The sequence below is a fragment of the Equus asinus genome, chromosome 22 (genome assembly GCF_041296235.1).
Source record: "Equus asinus isolate D_3611 breed Donkey chromosome 22, EquAss-T2T_v2, whole genome shotgun sequence".
Lineage (NCBI taxonomy): Eukaryota > Metazoa > Chordata > Mammalia > Perissodactyla > Equidae > Equus > Equus asinus.
The window spans coordinates 24,465,414-24,493,243 of NC_091811.1; the positions used below are offsets into that span (position 1 = coordinate 24,465,414).

A 27,830-nucleotide genomic window follows, 5' to 3' on the forward strand; every position below is an offset into this window, starting at 1 on the left:
AATCTGCAGATGCTAAAATGTTGTAAGGAATATCTGACATGATGGATAACAAATCCAAGGTTCAAAATTATCTCAACAAACTTGAAAGATGGGCTGAAACCACAGTGACATTTAAAAGCAATATGACGTTTATTGACATTAGTCCTGCATTTAGATTAAAAACAATCAGTTGCATAGGGACAAGATATGGGAAAACAGGCCCAACAGCAATTCAGTGGGGGCTTTTATTGATATCAAGATCAGAAAGTGGAAGCAGTAGTCTCAGGCCCAGTACCTGGCACTGGTCACTCTAAACCTGCGAGAGTATCCTGGGTGCCTTGTCTAAGAAGATGTTTATAAACTAGGGTATATCTGAATAGAGTGACCAGAAGGTCCTTGTCTGGAAACCTCGTCATGGAAAGAAGTCTTGAAGCAGATAAGAGTTTTTAGGTTGGAAAAGAGATGAGTTAAGGGAACATGTCTCTCTTCTAATATTAAATGCCTGCCAAATAGATAAAGATCTGATCTACTTTTGTGAAGTCCCAGTGATCAGATCTGAGGCCAATGAGGAGAAATTATTTGGAGGTAGAGTTTGGTTTGATATAAAGAACTTTCTCTAATAATCATTTTAATGGTAATACTTATTGAGCTATTACGTCAGGCAGTGAGCCAAGCACTTTTCATGCAGCATCTCACATTTGATCCTCACAGCAGGCTTGTCTTATGTGTACTTTTCAGTCCCATTTTATAGATAAGGAAACTGGTGTGCGAAGACATTGATTTGTTGAATGTTGTGCAGCTAGAAAGTAGCCAAACAGATGTTCTTAACCTAGATCTGACTGGTCTCAAAATATGCTGTCTTGCAAAGTAATGAACTCTCAGTTACTAGATATGACTAAATGGAACTGGAAGGATCCTCTTTCAGAACTTAGAATCAATTCTTGAAATTCACGAGAGAGTGGAGGGGCAGGGTGGCATAGTGGGAAAAGAGCAGAGACTTTGGAGTGAGTTCAGGGTCAGAAAATGTCACACATTGGCCATATGATCTTGGGCAAGTCACTTAACCTCTCTGAGCCCTGTTTTCCTCCTCTGTAAAATAAGGATGCTAAAACCTACCTCAGGGGGTTAATGGGAGGATTAATTTGTGTGAGCAGCATGGCTAATGTGTAGTATGTATTTGGTGTATATCAGGGGTTCAACAAATAATTGCTCTAATTGTGCAAAAAATTCCTTCTAACTTTAATAATTATGATCATTGGCCTTAGACCGCCATTATTTTAACTTTGTATGTTTCTCTCTGTATTTTTTAACATTAGGGCTACTTTATCTCTGAAACAATACTTTCTAATACCCCAATCAGAACAGAAGCTTTGGCTGCTGGACTTGATTTTGTTTACAATTTTGTACAGATCAGGTGTGTATATTTACTTTTTCTAGTTTTTCTGTTGTCTCCCTTGCTGATAGCAAATAGCAGCCACCCTCCAGTTTGCTCCTGTTGGCTTGGAAACCAAAATAAAAATCAGTAAGCCTGTAGGGGCGGTCTGAAGGGTTTCCTGTTACTAAAATACATAGGCATTAATGCATGGAATTTATAATAATTATTTGGGTGACCTGTAGGCCCTTTCCCTATTTCTTGGCTGTCCAGGAAATTGAAATTATTAAATAAGTCAGCTGCAACTGGACGTGACAGTATTTTTGCACTTGAGGAGTGTTACAACCTAGTAGGAAAAAACCCCATCATTATCTACTTAAAGCCTAGGATTTTTGAAGCATAGTGCTCAGCTACTATGTCATGTTATAATACCTACCATTTGTTGAGCGCCTGGTTCCCGGGTACCAAGTGCTACACTAGTTTCTCTCCATGCAGTCTTTTTTAATCTTCAGAACAGTCCTGTGAAGGAGGTATTAACATCATCCTCATTTTGTAGGTGAGAATGCTGAGCTATGAGAGAGACATTAGACCACTTGTTCAGCTTCCACAGACGTTTAAACTTAGGTCTGTCATATTCCAAAGACCCAGTTCTTTTCATCACGCTGGAAGGGGTGGACCGTAATCATGGAAAACAGTTATGTAGAGGAATTAGCAATTGAGCTGAGCCTAAAAGAACAGGCAGGATTTGGGTGGGATGTGTTGGCTTGGGCTGGGACGGGTGGAGGAAGGAATTCCTGGGTGGGAGGATAGTTTGAGCCAAGTGGACCGCGAGCATGCTGCTCTTGGGGAGGTGGCGTGGAGACAGTGAGGTAAGTGCTTGCTCAAAGAGGAAGGTGCATCTTGCGGAGGAGTGAGAAGTAAGGTGGGAAAGCTAAACTGTGGCCAGATTATGGCTGCCCCTAAAAACGAGGGAGAGGAATTTGGAGGAGATGCTGTAAGAAGCAGTTGTAGTTTTGTTTGTTGCAATAGACAGCAGAGTGTTGACATGTTGAAAGCTGTGTTTTGTGGGTGATTCATGTTACAGTAGCCAGAAGTGGGCATAGCAGTTAGGAGACTGTTGTAGTTTTCTAGTGATGAGCTGTTGAGAGTCTGGACTGGGGTGGGGACAGTGAAAGGAAGAGCGTAGTTGAGAGACATTTTCAAGGAAGAAATGACAGGACTTGATAGATTGGGTATAGGAAATAAAGGAAAAGGAAAACAGCTATAGGGTTGCTTGCTTAAGGGAGAAGAATAATGGCAGAATTGGGAAGGGAGATTAATTTTGTAAATTGGCCCTGCCAAACCATAGCTAGTAGGAGTTGTTGTGGTGCTGCACACCTATGGTGTGCCTAGCTCCAGTGTGGTGCCCCTCTGATCGTGGGGGAGAACACTTGAGAAGGAGGGGCAGGGGATGGAGTTGGGTGGGGATGTGGGTGGCAGTGGGAGGGGCAGGTGTCTTTCAAAGTTTGCTGTTTTCCTGACTTGATTTGCTGTGGGTCCTTTAAATGCAGTGTTACTGTCATGACACACGCCTCTGTGCCCATGTCCTTAGACACAGATGTAATGTTTTCTAAAGGGAAGCTAAAAATCTTGGGTGGAAGTTGGGGGGATTATGAACCTTTGTATTATTATTTTACTGTTCATGCCAAGGGCCAGTTGATCTTCTGGGTCTGTATCTTTAAACAGAATGAATGCTAATATGAATTTACAGTACTCATGTTGGAAATTGCTACCCTCATTTAGCAGCCATTAACCTTTATGTTGATAAAATAATGTTCTTAACTGAGCATGTGAAATCTGTGCTGAACAGCTGCAGTCTTTCCGGAACAGTAACTTAAAAAGCACTCGTCATACTTTTTGAAAATCAAAAGCGTGTGGGTGGGATGAAGTCACCTGAGCAATTTTCTATAATTACAACTTCCAAGGCCTTTTCCTTTGTCTTTTTCAGGCTGATTTAACACACAGGCACACACACACCAGTAGTCAAGCTGACTTAACATACACGTGCACACACCAGAAACACAATTTTATGACTTTCTCATTTTTTTCTGTAGGCTTTTTGCACTTATTTTTGTTAAATTGTTGCAGGCTCCCAGGAAGGTGTATGTTTTCTTATTCCTCTCCTAGTTTATTTGGAACCTTGTATCTCTGAGGACTTGGGAATCCTCCAAAGAGAGCTAGCTAGCTGTCTACCTAAAGTCTTCCGAGCTCTGAGTGGCCCCTCTGAAAGTATGTCTTAAGTGTTTTGGATCTAAACTGACTCCTCTAGGGTAGTACTGGAAACCGCAGAATGCCTTGACATCCTAGGAGATGAGCCAGGAAAATGTTAGCATCATCACACAACATTTTGTGTGTGGATTAGGCTCCTCGGTGCCATCCTGGTGAGCAAATACTGGAATGTGACAGAATTGGCACTCATGCCCAGCGCCAACCCACATTGGGAATTAACTTCTGCTTTCTGATAATTAAGTGAGGTTTGCTGCTAAAATTCCCTGAAGGAAGGAGACCTAGGGACTAATACTGTATCCAGTCATGCCTTTTAATTAACAGAGGCATGGAATGGAAAGTGTTTTAAAGAAGACTTCACGAGGGAGATTAGTACCTGACATTGTTCAGGAGTTCCATCATAGTTGGACAGATGTTAAGAATACCAGGACCAATTTTTCCAATAAGCTAACTGAAAATAACTCTCAATTCCAGCTTATTTTATGTGTAGCATAAAATTGTTGACTTCCCAAAATTATTCATTAAGTAGTACTTTGCCAAAGTGTTGTTAAGCATGAAGGAGTGTAACACGTCTGTCTTAGTATTTTAAGGGTCACTCACTTTTCTTCTTCCCCCCCCAAGTAACAAAAGTTCTTCACCTAGAATAGGATTTGGAGCTTGTGTTTTCTTTAGTATTGATACCTCTTTCTTGTTACTGAATGCGGGGGTATGTTTTTTAGGGAGGTTAAGTGATCAAGTTAACCGTTACCATGTTATCTTTTCCCTCCAGTAACAGAGGCAATGCTTTGTCTTGCTGAAGCAGTTTGAAAAGATTTTTGTATACGTACATGTATAGTGCCTTGGGTCACACAAATGAGCTGTTATGTCATTTGTTTCCAAAGATACACTAATACATCAAAAACAAGTGACAGGGAAAACAAAATGCAGTCAGTAACCTTGTTGCTTCAAAACGAGCAAACGTTTTGGGAGAGAGAGTTCTTGTTGGACATCACTAAATAAGAATGAGTTGAGGTCACACTTGGCAAGAAGCAACTCTTAAATTTTTTTTCCATACAAATAGTACAACATGGCGGGGAGGAGGGCTTGCGGGCAAAGGGTAAAGAATTATGGGGAAAAAGTAAGCAGGAGAAGGAATGTGAGAATGAGTTGCTTGCTGCAAAAGAATTACTATGATATAAAAGCTGTGTTTGTTTTGTCAAGAGGAATCTGAGTTGGAACATGAACTCATGAAGGGGAGAGATGTTTACCGGGCTCCTCCCACACTTGCTCCAAGGCTGTTGTGCACTGATCCCTGTGGAGGGTTGTGTAACTGCCTTGACTCATTTTCAGGGAAGAATGGCCCCTGTAGCTGTTTTGGCTCAATAGACTGCTGCATCAAGGATGAGTGAAGAAGTCTCTAAAACAGTGATATCAAACTCAGAACAAAGTCATTTTAATTAGGATTTCCAAACACCAGGAGGTCACACTGCAGCCTGGAGTGCGTGCCACCACTACTGCCTCCCCTTCCCAGAATTCTTTGCAACACTGGGAATTGGTGCAACCTGATGGCTGATTTTACGTATTCCTAAAAGCCAGGAAGTGTCAAGATTAGTCAAATATTTATTGAAATTAGCTGGAGTTATCTGGTTCAGTGAATGTCTGTGGTCCCGTGTTTCATAACAAGAGTTGGGGAGTGGGTTGGGGGCACTGTGGCATTTTGGGTGGACTAGTCTTCATTGTGTGGGACTGCTCTGTGTTTTAGAGGATGATTAGCATCCCTTCCCACTAAATACAGTAAAGCCCCTACTCTCTCTGATAGCCAGAGGGGCCCTCATTCTTCCAAATCCCCCCACCCCGGAAAGGGGGCAGAACTAAAACCAGTGTGTGCTTTACAGTATTGTTAAGCAGCACAGTTTTCTTTGTTACTGTTTGTTTCTTTTGCATAAAGGTCTTAGGAAGTTGTGCATTTATAATATAGTACAGGTTTCATTCAGAGTAGATTTCATAAAAAACATTATTGAGAAAAGAAGTTTGGAAAGATGGATGGCAGGGAAGGACACTGCCAGGAAAGAAAAGAGTGAGGTGGAAATGACTTCTTGACTAGCTCATTATTGTTCCCCCAAATCTCTGATTCTGTGGGTGGTTCCTTTTTTCTGAGAGACAGCAAAATGTATAGCCCAGGAGTAGAGGCAGGGGTAGGAGATAAATCCGGGGAAATAATATGACAGGGGATATGGAGGAAGAGGAATGCATGAAGAGAAGATTTGGATTGGGATATAAGGATGAAAGACATAGAGATAATGAAAGGCAGTAACGAAGACACTGGAGATTTTACATGACATTGTTAAGCTTACAACCTTGGTATTTCCAGGACAATTTCATGTATCACAGATCTAGAACTTTGGTGGGAAAAACTTGTTTGAGATAATTATTAAATCATTTAAAGACCTTCACATGCATGTTGAATTGTAATATTTACTGTCCCTTTGTAGTTTTGAGTTTTTAAACTTTTCCTTCAAAAGACACTGCCTTGAAAAGTTTGTCTAGGTACTTTGCCAGCCATTGAGATATACTGTCAGCCATTGCTTTCATTATGGCTTCTTGGTCTCAACAGCCATTTTCCTTAGGCTTTGTTAACTGAGTCACTAACAAAAACATCATATTTTTCTATTCATCTGGACTTTCAAGATAGTACAGTGCTTTATTGGAAAAGTTAAGCATAAACATTATCGAAATATTAGCCTAAAAATTGCCAAATTAAATGTTATTGAATAAGATGTGCAAATAGAGGAAAGTTTTGAGAAATATGAACAAAAATCTCACTAATCTTCATTATCAGTCACTCTTTAACTTATTACCTTGGTTTTGCACCAAGGCTTAATTAAGTATAAGAACATTTCTTTTGTTTCGAAAACCTTTTAAATTAGTTTTGAAAACATTCAGTTGTGGGCATGTCACTGGGTTTTCACCTTTCTCGCTGGTTGTACAACACTCTGGCAGTCTTTCTTCAGTGAATGTCTTGCTTTGTCACAGGCTGTCTTTCTGAGCAGCCAGTGCGTCGCTCCCTCTGCTGACTGTCTAGTCCTGCTAACTCTTAGCGTGAGTAGAAATTACCTTGGTCAACCACATGGCTAAAGAGAGTATAAGTTTCCTTGAACGCCTTCTAAGATGGCTGAGGGTGGAGTGATGATGAACCTCTGTGGAGGTGGAACCATAGCTTCCGTCAGGTTTGCAAAGGGGTCTCGGACCCAAAAGAGTTTACGAATTTCTGCTGTGAATAGAGAGCCTTGCCCTCAATAGAAATTGCCACCTGCTACCTAAAATTTCTTTTTTCATTTGGATTCTCTCAGCATAGAGCAAAAATAGCAACCGCCTAAGTCTTCACTTTTCAGCTTGTCAGATTTCCTTCTTCTTTTTTTGGCTTATATTTTTGAGATTTATCCATGTTGATGTATTCCTCATTTTTCACTGCTCTGTAGTATTCCATTGAATGAGTATTTTACAGTTCATTTATCCATTGTCCTGTTAATGTTTGAGTTGTTTCAGATTTTTTCAGTGTTAAACAGTTTTGCAGTGGGCATCCTTGTGCACGTATATGAATTTTTTCTCTAGGGTATGTAACAAGAAAGAAATTGCTGTCTAGTAGGTGACACGTATTTTTAGCTTCACTAGATATAGTAAAATTACTCTTCAAAGTGATTGTGCTGATTTATACCCTCACTGGCTATGTATGAGAGTTCCTGTTGTTCCACATCCTCAATAAAACTGGATATTGTCCCAGCTGTTCCTTGTTTACCGATTAATTTAAAGACAGTGCTATGCTTAGCAACCCTCTCAAACATAAGGTCATATGCAAACTTATTTTTTTATACCAGGCTTCCTCCTTTTAAAGGACTTGTTTTTCCTTTCAGAGTTACAAATCCAAGATAACTATAACGTAGCTTCTTTTGCTCATATTTTTAAAAAATAATGTTTATTTTTTTGTGATCACAAAGTGAATATATGATTATTTTAGAAAATTTGGAAAACACAGTTACAAAAAAGAAAATTAAAAGTTCCACCACCCAGACATGGCCATTGTTAACATTTTGCTATGTATTTCCTTCTAGCGTAAACATATGTATGATATACGTTTACAATTAGAATCATGCTGAATTTGTCATTTTATATCAAATTTTCACTTAAAATTATATTGTGACATTTCCCATATCACTGAATATTATGTGCAAACACCATTTTAATAGCTGCACAACATTTCTTTGTGTGAGCGTCTTATAGTTTAATCATTCTCCCCTTGAAAGACCTTTTTGTTATTAAGATAGTATTGCAGTAAACGATCTTGATACATAAATCTTCCTGAGTTTCACTTTGTTTCTTTGGGATAAATTTCTGGAAGAGGTTAGTAAATATTTATGAAATTAGATTGAGTAGATTATAAGCAGGGTATCCAGGGAGGAAAAAAAGCCATCAAGAGAGAGGAAAATGGAACATGGTTCAGGGGGTCATGAGATCTATTAATTCAGCTCCTCACGTATTTGAATTGAGTGGCAAATCTGTCTCTTCCCTGGATTTGGAGACTCTTCTCTTGTTAGGGACAATGTTAGGGGGAAACTCTGCCCTACCGTGGACACCAGAAAGTTGTTTATTGTAGTGTCCAAGGAGTGTAGAATCTTAGACGTGGAGGGGACATTTAAAGTTCTGTCATCCAGTCTTCTGCTTCTTGCAGAGTCCCTGAATTGAGTGTAGTTTGCAGACCATCTCTTCGAAATAGACTTCAGCCTCGACTTGCTGAATATCTGCTCCTAAGCAGCTCATTGTCCTAAAGGCAGTCTGCTCCTTTGGACAGCTTTGTCTTGTTGAGTACAGTTCCTCTACTAAAGCCCAAATTTGATTTCCTATAACTTTCACTTATTGTTTAATTTGGGTTTGTTTGTTTGTTTGTTTCCGAGGAAGACCAGCCCTGAGCTAACATCTGCCATTAATCCTCCTCTTTTTGCTGAGGCAGACTGGCCCTGAGCTAACATCCATGCCCATCTTCTTCTACTTTATATTTGGGACGCCTACCACAGCATGGCTTGATAAGTAGGTCCACACCTGGGATCTGAACCAGTGAACCCCGGGCCACCAAAGCAGAGTATGCAAACTTAACTGCTGTGCCACCAGGCGGGGCCCCTGTTTAATTTGTTTTTTAATGAAAGGCTCCCTAAAAATAATTCTGGAAATATTTCACCTTTATGTATTTATCCATTAGCTTCTTCTCTAATTAACATGAAAACAAACCTGTGTTTGACCTACTTTTCGTCTTTGTTACCTTACAAGGTATAATTTAGCTTTATTTTGTCTTTGTAGTGAAAGTTGTATATGTGAAGATAGGTAGGATAGAAAAACTTTTCACACATTTTTGTACTTGGTGGACAGAAAAGTTCCAAAGTGTTTATAGGTACTACTCATTTTATTATTATTTCTTCGAAGTTGCATGTAAGCAGTGGTTTGGGTAAATACAGTCCCACTTTTCCGTTAATAAAATAACAACCAACTTTATCTTTCTTTTTTTATTCTTGACTCTTTTTTTTTTTGTGCAGAAGTGTTAACATATATTATCTGCTTTAGTCCCTGTACAGCCTCTTAGCGTAGCATTTTCATCATTTGACAGATTAGGATGCTGAGGACCAGAAAGGTTTAAAGACCTTTCCTGTCACACAGCTTTTAAAGGTAGAGCCAGGATTTAAACCCAGTATTTCTAATTCTAAAACGTGTGTATTTAACCAGTTTGCAAGTCTGTCTCCCTAATTTACTTATATTAATTCCGTCATAAAATTAGATGTATTTCTGTTCAGAAGATGTTTGTGTCTTTGGGTTACTTGGTCAGTGGATCACATGGGTAGTGTGTGTCCTTACTGGAGGTGTATTGCTTCTGCTTGCTTCTCTTTAATAATCCCAGCTCCTCTCCGCTTGGTTTGGGCCCAGCAAGGACTTCCTTCCTGGGATTGCCCATCTCTCCCTAGTCCCCTATGGGTCTCCTTCCTGTTTCTGGGAAAACTAAAGCACAGAATGAGAAAAGAGTAACAAATAATTACATAATTTTCTTTTAATATTATCAGCTGCTATGTTCCATAAAGGAGGATGTTTTCACAGCTGTGTGCTTTAGGGATAGTGGGAAAAGTTTGAATTTTTGTAACTTATGTGTCTTGTACAACAAAGGCAGTGACGCACGTGCTTGCTGGACTTGGAATGTAGAAGCCCGTCCTCAGCCCTGTGATAGGAATCTTTGTGTTTATGGTCATATTGGGACTGAGATATGTTATCTCAGTGAACTTGAGGGCAAGGGTCAGAGAACCAAGGAGTGAACTTGCAGAATAAATGATTTAATTACCCCAGATCAATCAAGCTTTGACTTAGTGACTACAGGATGTGTTGTGTGTGTATTTTTACGTAGTTGCTAGGGGAAAGGAACAAAGTTTAATCCTTGGTATTGTTGACCTTTGGTATCACTTTTATCTTGTAGTTCCATATAACTGCCTTTGCTGAATTTTCAAAGGCTGCGGTCAAGTGATTTATAGATAAGGCCTCATTCACTACTTGTACACGAAGAGCCCATATCTTCAAATATGGGTGACGTAAGTTTACTTTAGAGACAGGAATGAGTTCATTTCTTTGGAGAGATATGAACAGAATGTGTCTCTTGCTCTGGTGAGAAATAAATTTAACTCAGTGCTTTGCTTGGAGGAAGTGGAATGGAGTCACTGAACACTTGAGCTTTCAGGACTTAGGGACCTTTAACCAAGGCCCAAGGGGGTACCAATTGTGTGTTTGCAGAACTTATCTAAATATGAGCACTTCTCAATAGATGAAACAGCAAACATCTAAGGAGAACTACTTTATATACTCCTATGAGGCGCTTCTGTACCTCGGGTCTTTCAGAGATTAAAAATACACGATTCCTTCCCTCAAGGACCTTACCAGGTTACTGGGGAGAAAGGAGGACTGTCAGTAATAATACACGAAAAGGATGCTGTGGTCGATGCCAGAAATGAACCTTTAACCGAGTGTGTTCCAGAAATACAGTCATAAAGAGTAAGGTTCAGTTATCAATGAGCTGTGTTGCTGATGAAAACATTTGATTCAAGGTATAACCAAGTCTCAAGTAAGCAAAACTGTCTTAAGTATAAATTAAGGGGAAAATGGTATTTTAAATTAATTCCTAAGTTGCCAAATTATAGACACTAGAATTTCAAGAATTGGCAACTCCAGAGCTCTCATGGCTTAGCTATTATCTTATCTCCCTTAATTTACAGTAATATTTCTGTCACCAAAAATCATTAATTTACAGTATTTTTTCCTTATGTTAATTCTAACACTTACTTCCAGCACTGTGATTTGTTGTCATGACTATTATTATTGTTACTTTACTTACTTAGTATAGGGGGTAATAAAATCGGCCTCCTAAGGTTGTCCTGACAAATAAGGTAAAATACATAAAAGCATGCTTAGCACAGTGCTTGGCCACGAGAGTGCCATCATTAATGTTAGCTATTGTTTTTCTTACTCATGAAATAAATGCTTTATTAGTGCCTGACGTATAGTTAAATTTTAGTAAATTATGCTAATATCTGGCTCACTGTTTATAAAGCACTTTAACATGTATTTTCTCATTTGATCCTCTCAGCTGCCTTCAAGGTACATGGTATTAACCCTCTCTTACTGATAGAGAAATTGAGGTTAAGTGTATCAGACAGATGTTCTGGCAGATTTAAGCAGATAGAGAATTCATTGAAAGATCGTGGAAAGCTTACAGAATCTCCAGAAGAGCTCTAGAATCAGGTTTTGGGCTACCTACCCAAGCAGAATGGCCAAAATCATGCCACAGAACCTCCTACTGAGGTCACTCCTGCTGTCACGACCAAGCACTTGACACGCCTTGTACCCAAACAGTGCTTAACTGGCAGTGGAGACTGGACTTTGCCACTGGTTCTGCTTCTATTGCTGCCTCAGATACACTGTTTTTTCTAGAAACCTCTGTCACCAGGGAATGTACCTCGTGGAAGGTCCCTATTTTGCAACATTTGCTCCCTAATTAGATTCTGGGTAGATGTATAGATTGTGGACCTTCTGTCCTGTGCTTGTACTCTGGCTGCAGGGCAGGTGGGGAAAAGGGGTTCTTGGTTCTTCAGCTTCTCAGTGTGACAGGCAACTAGGCTCACATAGGTGACGCTTTGCTTTATTACAGCTCCTTGGGTCTTAATTCTCTCTCTATCTAGAAGAAATACTCTGTATTTCCTGTTAATTGTATGTAAGCTGAGTAGAAGTTGAGATTGTTTTCCTTATTAGTAGACTTCATGTATGGAAAAATCAGTTTTTCCTAAAATCCATCTTGTTCTCAGAAATTAGCTGTTATAAATGAACAGTATTGCTTCAGCAGTTTAAGCTACTACTGAGTGAGAACTTTCCATCTGATCAGGGTTTTTCCTCCAGTGTAAACAATCCTGTGTTTCCCCTTGTCCATCAGAGTACAGGGTATGTAATACTTCAGGGAAGCCATGCGTTAACACCGACGGGGGGGGCGACTCCTTTGAGCAAGGAAGTCCTGGCATTAATATTTCTTTTTTGTTGCATCCTTTTCTTAGTACTTTATTTGTTTTTATTTAAAGCAAATCTGTGATTCGTCTTTCTGAAAATCTAAAAAAAACCAAACGATTTCAGGTCCCCAATGTGATTGCTGTCGACTTTATAAAGATAAGCCTCCCCTCTTTTATAGTCAGTCTCGACGTGCCCTGCAAAGTCTGTATTTCTAAGAAGTTGTGTATACTTCAGACTACTGTAAGTAGAATCATGTGTTCAATGCCAGTTTTTAAAAGAACACTTTCAGTTCCTTAAAGCACTTTTTTAGAAGGGGAAGAATCCTTCGGTGCTCCAAACCACCATGCTCACTTTGTCTGGAAAGCTGCACTTTTGGGGTGTTGACGTTTCAGCAAGTGAAGAACACCTGGGGGTGGTGAATGCTAGCTGCCCAGTTGCAGGGAGGACCCATGTCCCCATTTCTATGGGCTGGCCTTTATTCTTCCAGATGAGTGAGACAAAGTGGGCTTTCTGTGTTCATCCAGGGAGAGATGTTGAAATGTTGTGGCATCCAAACTATGAATGTTTGTAGTGAACCGTGTTTTGTTGTTTTTTGGGGGTGTTTTTTTTGGTGAGGAAGATTGGCCCTGAGCTAACATCTGTTTCCAATCTTCCTCTTTTTGCTTAAGGAAGATTGTTGCTGGGCCAACGTCTGTGCCAATCCTCCTCTATTTTGTATGCGGGATACCGCCTCAGCATGGCTTGATGAGCAGTATGTAGGTGTACGGCCAGGATCTGAACCCACGAACCTCAGGCCGCTGAAGCGGAGTGCGTGAACTTAACTATACCACCAGGCCAAACCCTAGACTGCGTTTCTTTTATTTTCATACTCAGAATAAGGGTCTTCTGGATTTAAATATGTTCTTTTCTGTGAATCCTTCTAAATTAGTCTTGATCCTGTAATAAAACATGGCATAGCAATATAGAATAATACTTTATCTCTCTCCTCATAGAAACATGGAATTTCAGTTTAGACTTGGAAGAAAACATAGTTAAACTCGCTCAGTTTTCAGAGAAGGTAATGAAACTTATTTTTCCCTTGGTTTATCCTTTTATATTTCCATTTTGTTTCTATTGGCCACATTTTTTCCTTGGCCACTTTATTAGAGGGGTATCGTGGAATATTTTTGCATAGCGAAAATTAAAATCAATCTCCTTGACTTTTGTTTGTTTAAGATTTTATTTTTCCAGGGGCCAGCCTGGTGGCGCAGTGGTTAAGTGCGCACGTTCTGCTTCGGTGGCCCAGGGTTTGCCAGTTCGGATCCCGGGTGCGGACATGGCACCACTTGGCAAGCCATGCTGTGCTAGGCATCCCACATATAAAGTAGAGGAAGATGGGCACGGATGTTAGCTCAGGGCCAGTCTTCCTCAGCAAAAAAAGGAGGATTGGAGGCAGATGTTAGCTCAGAGCTAATCTTCCTCAAAATAAATAAATAAAATCATAACAGTTATTAAAAAAAAAAGATTTTATTTTTCCTTCTTCTCCCCAAAGTCCCCTGGCATATAGTTGTATATTTTTAGCTGTGGGTCCTTCTAGTTGTGGCATGTGGGACACCACCTCAGTATGGCTTGAAGAGCAGTGCTAGGTCTGCACCCAGGATCCAAACTGGTGAAACCTTGGGCCACCGAAGCACACGTGTGAATTTAACTACTCAGCCAGGGGGATGGCCCCATCTTTGACTTTTTTTTATTGTGATAAAATATACATAACATAAAACTTTCCATCTTAACCCTTTTTGAGCGTATAATTCATTGGCATTAAGTACATTGACATTGTCGTGCAACATTACTACCATTCATCTCCAGAAGTTTTCCATCATCCCAAATTGAAACTCTGTGTCTATCAAACAGTAACTTCCTATTCTCCGTCCCCTCAGCCCCTGGCAACCATTATTCTACTTTCTTTCTCTGTGAATTTGATTATTCTGTGTCAAACCTCATGAAAGTGGAATCATACAATATTTGCCCTTTTGTGTCTGGCTTATCTCACTTAGCTTAATGTTCTCAAGGTTCATCTGTGCTGTAGCATGTGTCAGAATTTCTTCCTTTTAAGGCTGAGTAATAGGACATTGTATGTATCTACCACATTTTGCTTATTCCTTCGTCCATTGATGGATGCTTGGGTTGCTTCCACATCTTAACTTTTGTGAATAATCCTGCAATGAACATGAGTGTGCAAATATCTCTTCAAGACTCTGCTTTCAGTTCTTTTGGGTATTTACACCCAGAAGTAGAATTGCTGGTAATCATATGATAAATCTGTGTTTATTTTTTTGAGGAACTGCCAAGCTGTTTTCCACAGTGACTTGTACCATTTTACGTTCTCATCAACAGTGCGCAAAGAAGGTTCCAGTTTCTCCACATCCTCACCAACACTTGTGCTTTTCTGTTTTTTTTGATGATAGCCATTCTAATGAGTGTGAGGTGGTATCTCGTAGCTTTGATTTGCATTTCCCTTATGATTAGTGATGTTGAGCATCTTTTCATGTGCTTGTTGGTCATTTGTGTATCTTCTTTGGAGAAATGTCTGTCTAAGTCTTTTGACCAATTTTGAATCGGGGTTTTTTTTATGTTGAATTTTAGGAGTTCTCTATATATTCTGAATATTAATCGCTTATCAGGTATATGATTTGCAAATATTTTCTCGCATTCTGTAGGTTGCCTTTTTACTCTGTTGATAGTGCCTTTTATTGCACAAAATTTTTAAGTTTTCATGTGGTCCGATTTTTTTCCTTTTTCTTTCTTTGCCTGTATCTTTGGTGTCATATCCAATAAATCATTGCCAAATACAATGTTGTGAAGCTTTTGCCCTATGTTTTCTTCTAAGGGTTTTATGTCTTTGATTCATTTTGAGTTAATTTTTGTATGCTGTGTTAGATCAGAGTTCAGCTTCATTCTTTGGCATGTGGATATCCAGTTTTCTCAGCGTCATTTGTTGAAAAGACTGTCTTTTGCGCCCTTGAGTGGTCTTGGTCTTGTAGAAAATCATTTGACCATACATGTGAAGTTTTGGTAGCTTTTGTTTCTAGGAATTTGTCCTCTTCATCTAGGTTATCCAATTTGTTAAGGTACAACTGCTCATACCATTCTCTTATAATCTTTTTTATTTCTGTAGATTCAGTAGTAATGTCCCCACTTTCATTTCTGATTTTAATAATTTGACTCTTCTCTCTTTCTGCCTTGGTCTGTCTACCTAAAGCTTTATCAGCTTTGTTGATCTTTGCGAAGACCAGAGTTTTGGTTTTGTTGATTTTTCTCTGTTTCATTTATCTTTGTTCTAATTGTTATTGTTTTCTTCCTTCTGTTAGCTTTGGGTTTAGTTTGTTCTTCATTTTCTAGTTCCTTAAGTCACAATGTTAATTTGAGATATTTTCTTTTTTAATGTAAGCATTTATAGCTATAAATTTGTCACTTAACTTTTCTGTGTCCCTTAAGTTTTGGTATGTTGTGTTTTCTGTTTCATTTCATTCATCTCTAAGTATTTTAAATTTCCCTTTGATTTCTTCTTTGATCCATTGGTTCTTTAAGAATGTTATTTAATTTCCACAAATTTGTGAGTTTTTCAGTTTTCCTTCTGTTATGATTTCTAACTTCATCTGGTTGTGGTCAGAGAAGATACTTCATATAATATGTAGCTTTTTAAATCTGTTGAGACTTAAGTTGTGGCCTACTGTATGGTCTGTCCTGGGAAAGGTCCCATGTGCACTTGAAAAGAATGTGTGTTCTATTGCTGTTGGGTAGAGTGTTCTGTATATGTCTGTTAGATCTAATTGGTTTACCGTGTCATTCAAGTCCTATATTTCCATATCTTTTATGTGATTGGTCTATCCATTATTAAGAATGGGGTATTGAAGTGTCCAACTATTATTGTAGAACTGTCTATTTCTTCAGTTTTGTCAATTTTTCCTTAATGTATTTTGATGGTCTGTTATTAGGTACATAAATTCTTATAATTGTTATGTCTTCTTGCTGTATTGAAACTTTTATTAATATATAATGTCCTACTTTGTCTCTTGTAAACTATTTTGATTTAAAGTCTATTTTGTGTGAATTAGTATAACCACTCCGGCTCACTTTTGGTTACTATATGCATGAAATATCTTTTGCCATCCTTTAACTTTAAACCTGTTTGTGTCTTTGGATGTAGAGTAAGTCTCTAGTAGACAGCATATAGTTGGATCAGGCTTTTTCTAAAATCCTTCGTGCCTGTCTCTGTCTTTTGATTTGAGACTTTATTCTGTTCATATTTAAAGTAATTACTGATGAGGAGGGACTTAGTTCTATCACTTTGCTCTTTTTCTTTATGCCTTATAGTTTTTTTTGTCCCTTATTTCCTGCATTACTGTCTTTGTGTTTAGTTTATTTTTTGTAGTAAAATGTTTAAATTCCCTTTGTATATTCTATAGCTATTTTTTTGTTATTACCATGAGGATTATATATAAGATAAAGTTATAACAATGTAACTTGAATTTGTATCAGATTAACTTCACTAACATAAAAAACTCTGCTCCTGTACAACTCTATCTTTGCCCCTCTGAGTTGTTGGTGTCACAAAATTGTATCTTTATACATGTCCAAAAACATAAACTAATAATTTTTAAAAATCTATTAGGTCCTTAAGTCATGTAGGAAACAAAAACTGGAGTTACACACCATTGTTATAATAATGCTAGCTTTTATAATTGCCCCTGTATTTACCTTTACTGAGATCTTTATTTATTCATACAGCTCTGAATTGCTGGCAGATATCCTTTCATTTCAACTGGTAGGACTCCCTTTAGCATTTCTTGCAGGGCAAGTCTAGAGGTAATGAGCTCCATCAGCATTTGTTTATCTGGGAATGTCTTAATTTCCCTCTCATTTTTGAAGGACAGTTTTGCCACATACAGGATTCTTGGTTGACAGTGTGAATATAAAAGCACTTTGAATATATGAGCCCACTGCCTTCTATCCTCCAAAGTTTCTGTTCAGAAATCTGCTGATAATCTTATTTAGGGTCCCTTGTATGGAAGGAGTTGCTTTTCTCTTGCTGCTTTCAAAACTCTCTCTTTGTCTTTGACAGTTTGGTTATAATGTGTCCTGGCGTGGATCTCTTTGACTTCGTCCTACTTGTAGTTTGTTGAACTTCTTAGATGTTTATATTCATGTCTTTCATCAAATTTGAGTTTTCAGCCATTATTTCTTCAAATATTCTCCCTGCCTGTTTCTCTTTTCTCCTTCTTGGACTTCTGCAAAATGTATGTTTCTGTGCTTGATGGTGTCCCACAGATCCTTTAGGCTCTGTGTGCTTCTCTTCAGTCTTACTTCTTTTTGTACTTGGTCATTTCCATTCTCCTTTTTCAAGTTCACAGATTGCTTCTTCTGCCTTCTCAGATCTGCCTTTGAATCCCTCTAGTGAAATTTTCATTTCAGTTAAGATACTCTTCAGGTCGAGAATTTCTTTTTGGTTTCTTTTTAGAGTTTCTGTCTCTTTATTGATATTTCCATTTTGTTCATACATCATTTTTCTTGACTTTCTCTACATCTTCCTTTAGTTCCTTGAGCACCTTTAAGACAATTGTTTTAAAACCTTTGTCCAGTAGATCTGACATCAGATCTTCTTCAGGAACAGTTTCTGTTGTTTTGTTTTTACCTTTTAATGCTTTTCTGGTTTTTTTTTGTGGGCCTTGTGATTTTTTTTGTTGAAAACTGAACATTGAATCTAATATGTGGTAACTCTAGAAATCAGATTCTCCTCCTTCTCCAGGGTTTGCTGGCTTTTGGTTTTATTTTTTTGATTGTTGTAGGCTGTCTCTCTGCCAAGGATCAGCCTGGGACTTAAACATAAGGTCTTCTTAGGTCTTTTCTGAGCTGTTCCTTTCCTGGGCATGCACAGTGACTTTCTAATTTCCCCCATATATGTGGTTGCTTTTAAATGTTCTGGTTTTCAATGTCTAGCTCCAAAAGGGGGAAAAAGAAAAATGAAGGAGAGGAAAAAAATGTGCTGGGCTTTTAAATCCCCTGGAAGACATTTCAGCTGGAGCGGGAGGGAATTGCAACAACGGAGGATGTGCAACAACAGTGGCCACTGCCTCCTTGTTTGCACTTTTGTGATGAGAAGCACCAGTCACCGATCAGAACATACATCCCTGATGTTTGGAGGACAGGGTCCCTTTTGCCCACCCTGGCTCCTACAAGCTATGTGTAGGTTGCTCCAGGAACAGGTACACAGCTGCCTGGCACAGGAGTTGGGAGATGGATGGATAGCTACTGCTGTGCTAAGAGCTGAAATTGACCCAAATTGACCTCAATTTACCATCCAAGCCTTCCCCTGGAAGTTGGCATTCTTAAATGGACTCCAGACTTCCAAAATAGTTACATCAGACAGATTCTGCCAATGCACTTGTTGTCTAGGTGGGAAGACAGATTCCTGGTGCTTACTAGTTGCCATTTTCCCAGAATTTTCTCTCTGTTTAATTTTTTTTTTTTTTTAAGATTGGCACCTGAGCTAACATCTGTTGCCAATCTTTTTCTTTTTCTTCTTCTTGTTCTCCCCAAAGCCCCCCAGTACATAGTTGTCTATCCTAGTTGTAGGTCCTTCTGGTTGTGTTATGTGGGATGCCCCCTCAGCATGGCTTGAAGAGCAGCACCATGTCCGCGCCCAGGATCCAAACCAGCGAAACCCTGGGCTGCCATAGTGGAGCAGGCAAACTCAACTACTTGGCCATGGGGCTGGCCCCTCTATGTTTAGTTTTTAAAGGAACTATCACATTGTCTTCCACAGCGGGTGCACTATTTTACATTCTCACCAGTAATGCACAAGGGTTTCAGTTTGTTCACATCCTCACCAACACTCATTATTTTCTGTTGTTTGGATAATAGCATCCTAATGGTTAAATGGTATCTCATTGTGGTTTTGTTTTGCATTTCCCTGATGATTAGTGATGTTGAGCATCTTTAACGTGCTAATTGACATTTGTATAGCTTCTTTGGAGAAATATCTACGTTAAGTCCTTTGACCATTTTTGAATTGGGTTTTTGGGTGTTTTTGTTGTTCTATCTTACTTTTTAATTTTAGTTCCTGTTCACGTTGGCCTTCCTTGTATTTAACTCCTGCTTCTTCTGGTAACCAGTGTGAAGAGTGGGATCACTTCTTTATTTTTCCTGCAGTGCTGGTACACAGAAGGAGGTGCTGGCAAGTACTCATCGTATGTAGGGGTGGCCAGTCATACAGCCAGATTTTGAAACCCTGCTTATTTGACTGTGGCAACAGTTAGTAGTTGAGGACTTGGGGACAGTGAGGAAATTAACAAGAATTGAGTACCTACTCTGTGCCAGATACTGTGCTGGGCATAACTTCATATAATTCTCACAGTACTCCTTTAATGTAGATAGTAATTAATTTATAGATGAAGGGGTTGAGTTCAGAGAAGTTAAATGACTCACCTTAGATCACACAGGTAGTAATAGCAATCCCTGGATTCAAATTCCCTGGTTGACCTGACTCCAAATCTTATACTTCTTTTGTTATATCATGTCACCTCCCTTCTCTGGCCTGTAAGTTCAACCAGAGAGCAAGCCTCTGAACCTGGAGATTGTTGAAGGAGGATGAGTTGAATGGTTTTCTGAATTCTTTGAGAGGAAAAAGTGGAGGAGATTATGAAAAGCTAAGTTTAGTTCATAACAGTGGACAAGATTCCTTAAAGACACTGAGGTGTCTTATTTATGGATACTGATCACCTTTGGAAAAGTTGTATGTACTTTTGGCTGTGACATCCTCTGTTCTTGTTTCTTTGATACCATAAACCAGGGTCATTTCCCAGGGAAAAATGGGTGCCTGAACCTAGATGGGTGAAGAGCTTTCCAAAACCTACCACAAATTCCCTTAAAGCCCGAGTGCCCCTTTACCTCCCTGAGTCTTAAGGAAGGTGAGTAAAGGGAACAGATATTTATCCAGACCCTAGTGTACGCTAGGCAAACCCTAAAATGGAGGTGGTTATTATCCCAGTTTTGCATATGAGAAAACTGAGGCTCAGAGATAAAAGGTAAACTGTCCAAATTCACACAACTAATAAATACTGGGGCTGAATTCAGCTTTTCCCAGGCTCCCTGTGGTAGTTCATTTGGGCTGTTATAACAAAATACCAGAGACTGGGTGCCTTACAAACAACAGAAATTTATTTCTCACAGTTCTGGAGGCTGGGAAGTCCAAGATCAAGGTGCTGGCAGATTCACTGTCTGGTAAGAGCCTGCTCCCTGCTTCATAGACAGTCATCTTTTTGCTGTGTCCTCGCGTGGTGAAAGGGGCGAGTGAGCCCTCTGGGGTCTCTTTTATCAGGCAACTAATCCCATTCATCAGGGCTCCAGCTTTATGATGTGATCACCTCCCAAAGGCCCTACCTCTTCATACCATCACATTTGGGATTAGGTTTCAACATACGAATTTGGGAGGGACAGAAACATTCAATCTATAGCACCACCTTAGTGAGAAAGTTATTCTCTCTTGGCCTCTGGTAGTTATTGGAAACTCTTAGGAGGGAGATCCTGGGAGCATTGTTTCTGTCCATACCAAAAATTGTGCTGGGTTGGCATGTTATGTTGGGCTTGTCTGCACTTGCAGTCTCTGCCACATTGTTTAACCAAAACAATGACGATAGCCTTTCTGGGTGGCTCCCCCTAGGTGAGACTGGTGCTTCTCGGAGATGATGAAATGGAGATAAAAGTCCCTAAGGGAACCAGTCATGGAGGGCACCCTTTTTCCAAATACCCCAGAGGAATTGATCACTAACACACAACATGAGATCCTGTCCACGCTGGGCAAGTGTTTTTAGACTTTTCCCTTTCTTTAAGAGAAGAGGAGGGAGTGCCTTTGAGAACCAGAGTTTATATTATGTAAAGAATACACGTGGCTTATGTGCTTTTGTCTTTGAAAAATAACATGACCAACAGAGTCAAAAATCCCCTATTACTTCTGGGCGGAGTTTCTTTTTTCATAATCAGTTGCTTCATTGTACCTTCACAATAACTTCCATCAAAGTTACATAGATTCTGCTTTCTGGATTCTATAGCAGGAAATGGAGCTTGTTATACTGTTTCTCAAATATGGGCCCCACTACTCATAATACTCATTTGACTAGTCCGGGAAGTGGCTAAGCCTCTAAAAGTTAAGGAATTCAGTTGGTAATAGCCTAGGTTACCCGTATGGTTCTGTACTGTACTTTAGAGAAACTTTTTTTTCCGACCTGACGTTTCAGAAAGAAAAAGATTGCTCAGCAAAATATTTTCCAAATTTCTAACCCTGATGATTTTTCCACTCAACACTTTACACAAAGAGGTAGGTACAGATGGCATGTTGCCGGATCTGGGTAATAGTCAGTTTTGGTCCTCACCCATCCCCTGGAGCCCACTCTCCATTCCTGTATAAACAAAGTGGTTTCAACAAGGTCTTAGGAAATGTCTCCAGTATTTACCGTTTGCAAACCCAGCCCTTAATATATGGAATCTATTAAGCCAGGTATTTAACTCAGTAACAACTACTTTGTGTGCATGACTGTTTTAAGCCAAAGAAGAACTAGAAAACTGAGGGTAACGGCCCTGTTCCTTAGCACAGTAAGGAAGACATAATTTAGAAACTTTTATTTAACATGAAAAACTAACCATAAATATATGGAAAAATGCAGTATTAGGAGTGAACTGTCATGATGTCTATAATTTTTTAAGGGCTCAGGAAAAGAAAAAATACAGACAGAAAGATGAAGTAGATATGTTAAAATAGTAGTTGTTGGGTCTACATGATGAGTATTTGAGTATATATTTTTTCTTACTTTTCTATATGTTTGAAAATTTATGTAATAAAAAGTTAAAAATGAAAAAATCGTATCCATAAAGAACATTTATATAGCTATACAGAGAATAATTTCAAGGTGATATGTGGTTCATTTTCTGTTATCTAAGGGTTTGGGTTATTATTAGAGTTGGTAAGTAAGAATTAAAACAGGTGTAAAGTAGAGGCCCCCAGAGGCCGGGCAGGGATGTGTGTGACTGAAACTGGCTGGCCATGAGATAGTAGGAAGTGGTGAGGATTGAGGGAACGGGAGAGTACGCACCTCATTGAAAACATCTATAATTTTTAAAAAACTTTAATGTACATTCAGAATGAAAACCGTTCTGAGGGCTGACAGTTTGTCATCTCCTAAAAATGACAAAAATTTACCATCTCTGAATTTACCCAGCTTTCTGTTCTCTCTCCTCCTTTTATCAAAAGATAAAGGGATGGTTCAGTTGTCAAAATGAGGAGATGAGTCCCGGAGACTCAAGAGTGATAGGAAAGCTTTGTGTTCATTGCCTCTAGGATTGGCCTGGGTTTCCATAGCTTTGTAGCTTTAGCTATAGGAAAAGTGGCCTCTCTTCTTTTTTTTCTGTCTTGCTCCTTCTATGATCTGGACCAAGATTTGTGGTAGATTTTCAGAGATTCCTGTGAGTCCAGAAAAGCAGAGTCTGATAAAAGACCCATGTACCTGGGCTTTGTTTTTAGATGATTCATTACGGGGAGGGTACAATGATTATTTATAAAGGTGATTTAGAGTGTAATTTCTTTGATTTTGAAGTTGGTTGGGCAACTTAATTTGAACACTTTAGTACGCCTTCTAGACTTGGCAGCTTTCTTGAAATCCGCCCCCCTTTCTTTTTTTAAGGGGTAGAGTAAGGGGGTTTTTGCGAGTTACTGTTGAGGTCTGGGCCCTCTGCTTCGGCCCTCTGGAAGCTCAGGCTGGCCCTGTGGCTTTTCTCCTCCCCACTCTTCAGTACAGCTCCCAGTAGTCTTCTCCAGCGCTGGCTGGAAATCTTCCCCGTTCACTTTGGAAGAGCAGATTCAGACTGAGACCACGCCCCACTCTTAAGTGTTTGTGGAGAATACAGACTAGGGACCCGAGAAGCCTGTTTTCCTCCTGAGTTTTCCTCGGCTCACTCTCCTTGGAATTCCAGCAGTAGAACTGCATCCTCTTAACCTAATATGAGAACGTTTTATGTCCCAGATACTTTATGCTCGAGATAGGAAGTAAAAAGATAAGTAAAACATGGTCCCTGTCCTCTCCCAGCTCAGTTTGTTATGAGACTTTTAATTGCCTTGGAGAAGATATTGTTTTAAGATGTATTCAGCCATATAAACCTTAGTGAGAAGGAAAGATATGGAACTGGTTTTGGCTTATTGGGTTGGGGATACTTAGGATGAGGGAAGAGGCGGGAACTGCTCAAGAAGACATTACTAACAGATGGGATGGACTGTAGCGACTTTTTTGTTAAAATGAATTTATTTATTTAAAAAATTTTGAAAGGGAAATTCATTCATATGTTTAAAAAAATGTTAAAAATATACTATGAAAGTCTCCCTTCCTACCCTTGTTCCCTGTCTAATTCTTGTCATTTCAGAGTTTGTTTATATAAATATAAGCAAATAGGAATATATATTTTTATTTACATATACCCCTCCATTTTTACCCTGTGGTGACACTCTCTACACACTATCCTGTGTACCTTTCTTTTATTACTTAATATCTTTATTGTTTAATTTTTTTTAAAGATTGACACCTGTGCTATTATCTATTGCCAGTCTTTTTTTTTTTTTTTTAGCTTTACTGAGTCTTTATTCTTTTTTTTTTTTTTTTTTTTGAGGAAGACTAGCCCTGAGCTAACACCCACTGCCAATCCTCCTCTTTTTGCTGAGGGAGGTTGGCCCTGAGCTAACATCCGTGCCCATCTTCCTCTACTTTATATGTGGGACGCCTACCACAGCATGGCTTGATAAGCAGTGCTAGGTCCGCACCCAGGATCCCAACTGACGAACCCTGGGCGACTGAAGCGGTTTGTGCGAACTTAACTGGTACGCCACTGGGCCAGCCCCCAATCTTTTTTTTCTTCTTCTTCCCAAAGCCCCTCTAGTACACAGTTGTATATTCTAGTTGTAGGTCCTTCTGGTTGTGCTATGTGTGACACTGCCTCAGCGTGACCTGATGAGCGGTGCCGTGTCCACGCCCAGGATCCAAACTGGTGAAACCCTGGGCTACCAAAGCAGAGTGTGTGAATTTAACCGCTTGACCACAGGCTGGCCCCTGTTACTTACTATCTTACAGAGATTTTTCTGTGTGAATACATGCAGAGCTTCCTCATTCTTTTCTATGGTCATATAATACTGTTTATAGATGTACCTTGATTTAAGTAACAACCTCCCTATTGATGGACATTGAAGTATTTGCTCATCTTTTACTATTGCAATCATTGCTACAATGAGTAATCTTATATATACATTATATATCATTTAGCATGTGTGCTGATATATGTGTAAATTTCTAGTAGTGAAATTGCTGCATCAAAGGCTTTACGCATTTGCAATTTTGACATCCAGGCCAAATTGCCATCTACAGAGATGTTAATGACTTACAAACTGATCAGCAATGCCTATTTCCTCATAGTTCCACCTTTGGAATTTTTATCATACTTGTGATTTTTACCAATTTGATAGGTGAAAAATGGCTTACAGTGAAGTTTTAATTTCTGTTTTTCTTATGAGTGAAGTTGTGTATTTTTTCTTATAGTTGAGTCATTGATACTTCCTTTTCTGCGAAATGCCTTTTCATATCCTTTGTCTATCTTTTGCTCACTTTTTACTTGCCAGTTTCTCGGAGCTCTTTATATAATAGTAATATTACCCTTTGTAAAAGAGTTGCAAATATATTTCCCAGGGTTTTTTTTTTTTTTTTTTTTAATGACTTATGGTGTTTTTTGCCATGAGGAATCTTGATTTTTATATTGTTGGGTTTATCACTGTTTTCCCTTATGGCCTTTGCAGTATCCTGGCCCACTAATGATGGCACAAAATCATTCATTCCTCTTTCCACGGTGCCTCCTCACTTTTCCCACTTCAATTTTGGATTGACAGCAGAAAGCTGTTGGTACCTTCCTCCCCAAGTCTGTTCCTGGGACTGTATTCTTTGTCAGTGATAGGGTAGCCCTGGATAATTTTGTTAGGAGATTTTAGTGTTCTGAAAAATCCCCCATTTTCTTAATTACCGGCACTCTAGAAAACTCTTTGGCAGTTTCTTATAAAACTAAACGTGCAATTACCATGCAGCCCAGCGATTGCACCCGTGGGCATTTATCCCAGAGAAATGGAAACTTATGTTTACACAGAAACCTGTACATGACTGTTCATAGCAACTTTGTTTGTAATAGCCTCAAACTGGAAACAACCCAAATGTCCTTCAGTGGGTGAATGGTTAGACAAACTCTGGTACATACATACCATGGAATACTACTCAGAAATAAAAAAAGAATGAACTGTTGATACATGCAACAGCTTAGATGAATCTCCATTGTATTATGTTGGGTGAAAAAAGGCAGTCTCCAAAGGTTACATATTGTATTACTCCATTTATAAAACATTTTTGAAATGACAAAATTTAAAGCTAGTGAACAGATTAGTGGTTACCAGGAGCTAAGGATGGGAAGGAGAACGAGAGAGAAGTGGATATGGTTATAAAAGGCAATGTGAGAAATCCTTGTGGTCATGGGCTAGCTCAGTATCTGACTGTGCTGGTCTATACACGAACCTACACATGTGAAAAAATTAAATAAAATAACAATTGAATAAAAATAGAATTAAATACACAGGCACACACACACACACAAATGAGTGCCAGTAAATTGGGGACATCTGAATAAGGTCAGTGGATTGATCAATGTCAGTGTTCTGGTTGTGATATTGTAATTTTGCAAGATGTTACCTTTGGGGAAAACTGGGGTACACAAGATCCTGTACACAGGATCTCAATAAAAATTTCAATTGAAAAATAAGTCCTCATTTCTGCAAATACCAGCCTCCCCAAAAGCTGCTATGTAGAGGCAGGTTCAGCCGGAGTAAGTGGTGCTCTCCTGTGTTAGGGTCAGCAGGGGGACAGCTGAGGGACCTAGTGCTGGCGGCGGAATGTCAGGAAGCAGAGCAGTGCCTCGGGTTCAGCCCAGTGGTCTGCTCTGTCAGCCGGATGAAGATCTGAGAGCACTGACTGGCATTTCCAAGGATTCTCTGGGACAGCCCCACTGGGTAGCCCATCTTACAGCCTGTTTGAGGGGAAAAGAACGCTGGCTTAGGCTCCAATACCTCAGAACCAGTGAGGATTTGACACTGGTGGCTGGGGAACAGGAATGGGGGAGGGTTCCCCTGCAAGACGAGCTTCGATGGGGTGGGCCCACCCTGATCATGCCTAGCACGTGTGCCATGGTCATATTTATTTCGGTGCACCTTGTGTTAGATCGTTGGCTCTGTATGAGACAGAGCGTGGCCTAGCACTGTGGTTCTCAGTGTGGTGGGGGATCCCTGAGATCCCCAGGCCCCTGCTAGGATTCTCTGAGGTCAAAACTATTTTTACAGTAATACTTAGACATTTGCTAATTACTCTCTTCGTTTACAAGTGTACAGTGGAGTTTTCCAGAGGCCGCGTGATGTGAAATGGCAACAGATTAAATACAGAAGTGGAAGCAGATACGAGTCTCCAGTTGTTTTCCATTAAGCCAGACGTTAAAAAGACTTACAAAAATGTAAACCAGTGCCACTCTTCTCACTTTTGTTTTGGAAAATATGATCATTTTCCTTAAAATATGTTATTTATGTTAACATGTTATGGGGTTATTATTGTTACTTTAAAATGATTTAATAAATATTGAAGAATTTTCTCATTGTATTTTTTTTTTTTTGGTAAGGAACGTTTGCCCTGAGCCAACATGTTGCCAGTCTTCCCCTTTTTTTGTTTGAGGAAGATTGGCCTTGAGCTAACATCTGTTGCCAATCTTCCTCTTTTTTTTGCTTGAGGAAGATTAGCCCTGACCTAATATCTGTTGCCAGTCTTCCTCTTTTTTTGCTTGAGGAAGATTTGGCCCTGAGCTAATATCTGAGCCAGTCTTCCTCTATTTTGTATGTAAGTCACCACCTTAGTATGGCTGACGAGTGGTGTAAGTCTGTGCCTGGATCCGAACCCACGAACCCGAGCTGCCAAAGCAGAGCACACTGAACTTAACTACTAGGACACAGGGTCGACCCCTTCTCATTGTAATTTTTAATAGGTGAATATTGATATAAACTACATAAACAAAAGCTCTTTGGGATCCTCCATAATTTTTGAGAGGGTTAAGGTGTCCTAACACCCAAAAGTTTGTGAACCTTTGGCACAAGCCACTTGGCCAGAAGTCGGTGGGCTTGAGTTCTACTCAGGACTTTGCTGTGTGACCATGAGCAAGTGAGGTAGCCTCTTAAATTGATTTCTTCTTCTTTAAATGCTAGTAATTATCCTGTTTTATACACCTTAAATAAACATAAGATAATTCTGTGTGAAAAGCTTTGAAAATATGTCCTACGCAAATGTAAGGAATTTAATAGTTATACAACTAAACAGATGTTGGAAGAAGATGTAAAGAATCAGGTTTATGATATGTTAGCCGACATTCTGTTCACTTTTTAATTTGTTTTCATTTTTGCATCTTCTGACAGTTTCTGTATACATTTTATTTCTTTTTCTCAGTTTCTCAGACAACCATTTTAATTATTAAAAGGAATTAAGTCAATACATCTTCCAGCGTTTTCAGTCAAGAAGGG

General features: G+C 39.3%; 1 protein-coding gene across 2 annotated transcripts in view; it reads left to right on the forward strand.

Annotated features, from left to right (window-relative positions):
- Positions 1–27,830, forward strand: part of BORCS5 (BLOC-1 related complex subunit 5) — an 84,652-nt gene that overhangs the window by 29,043 nt on the left and 27,779 nt on the right. The gene's annotated exons all lie outside the window — the stretch shown is intronic.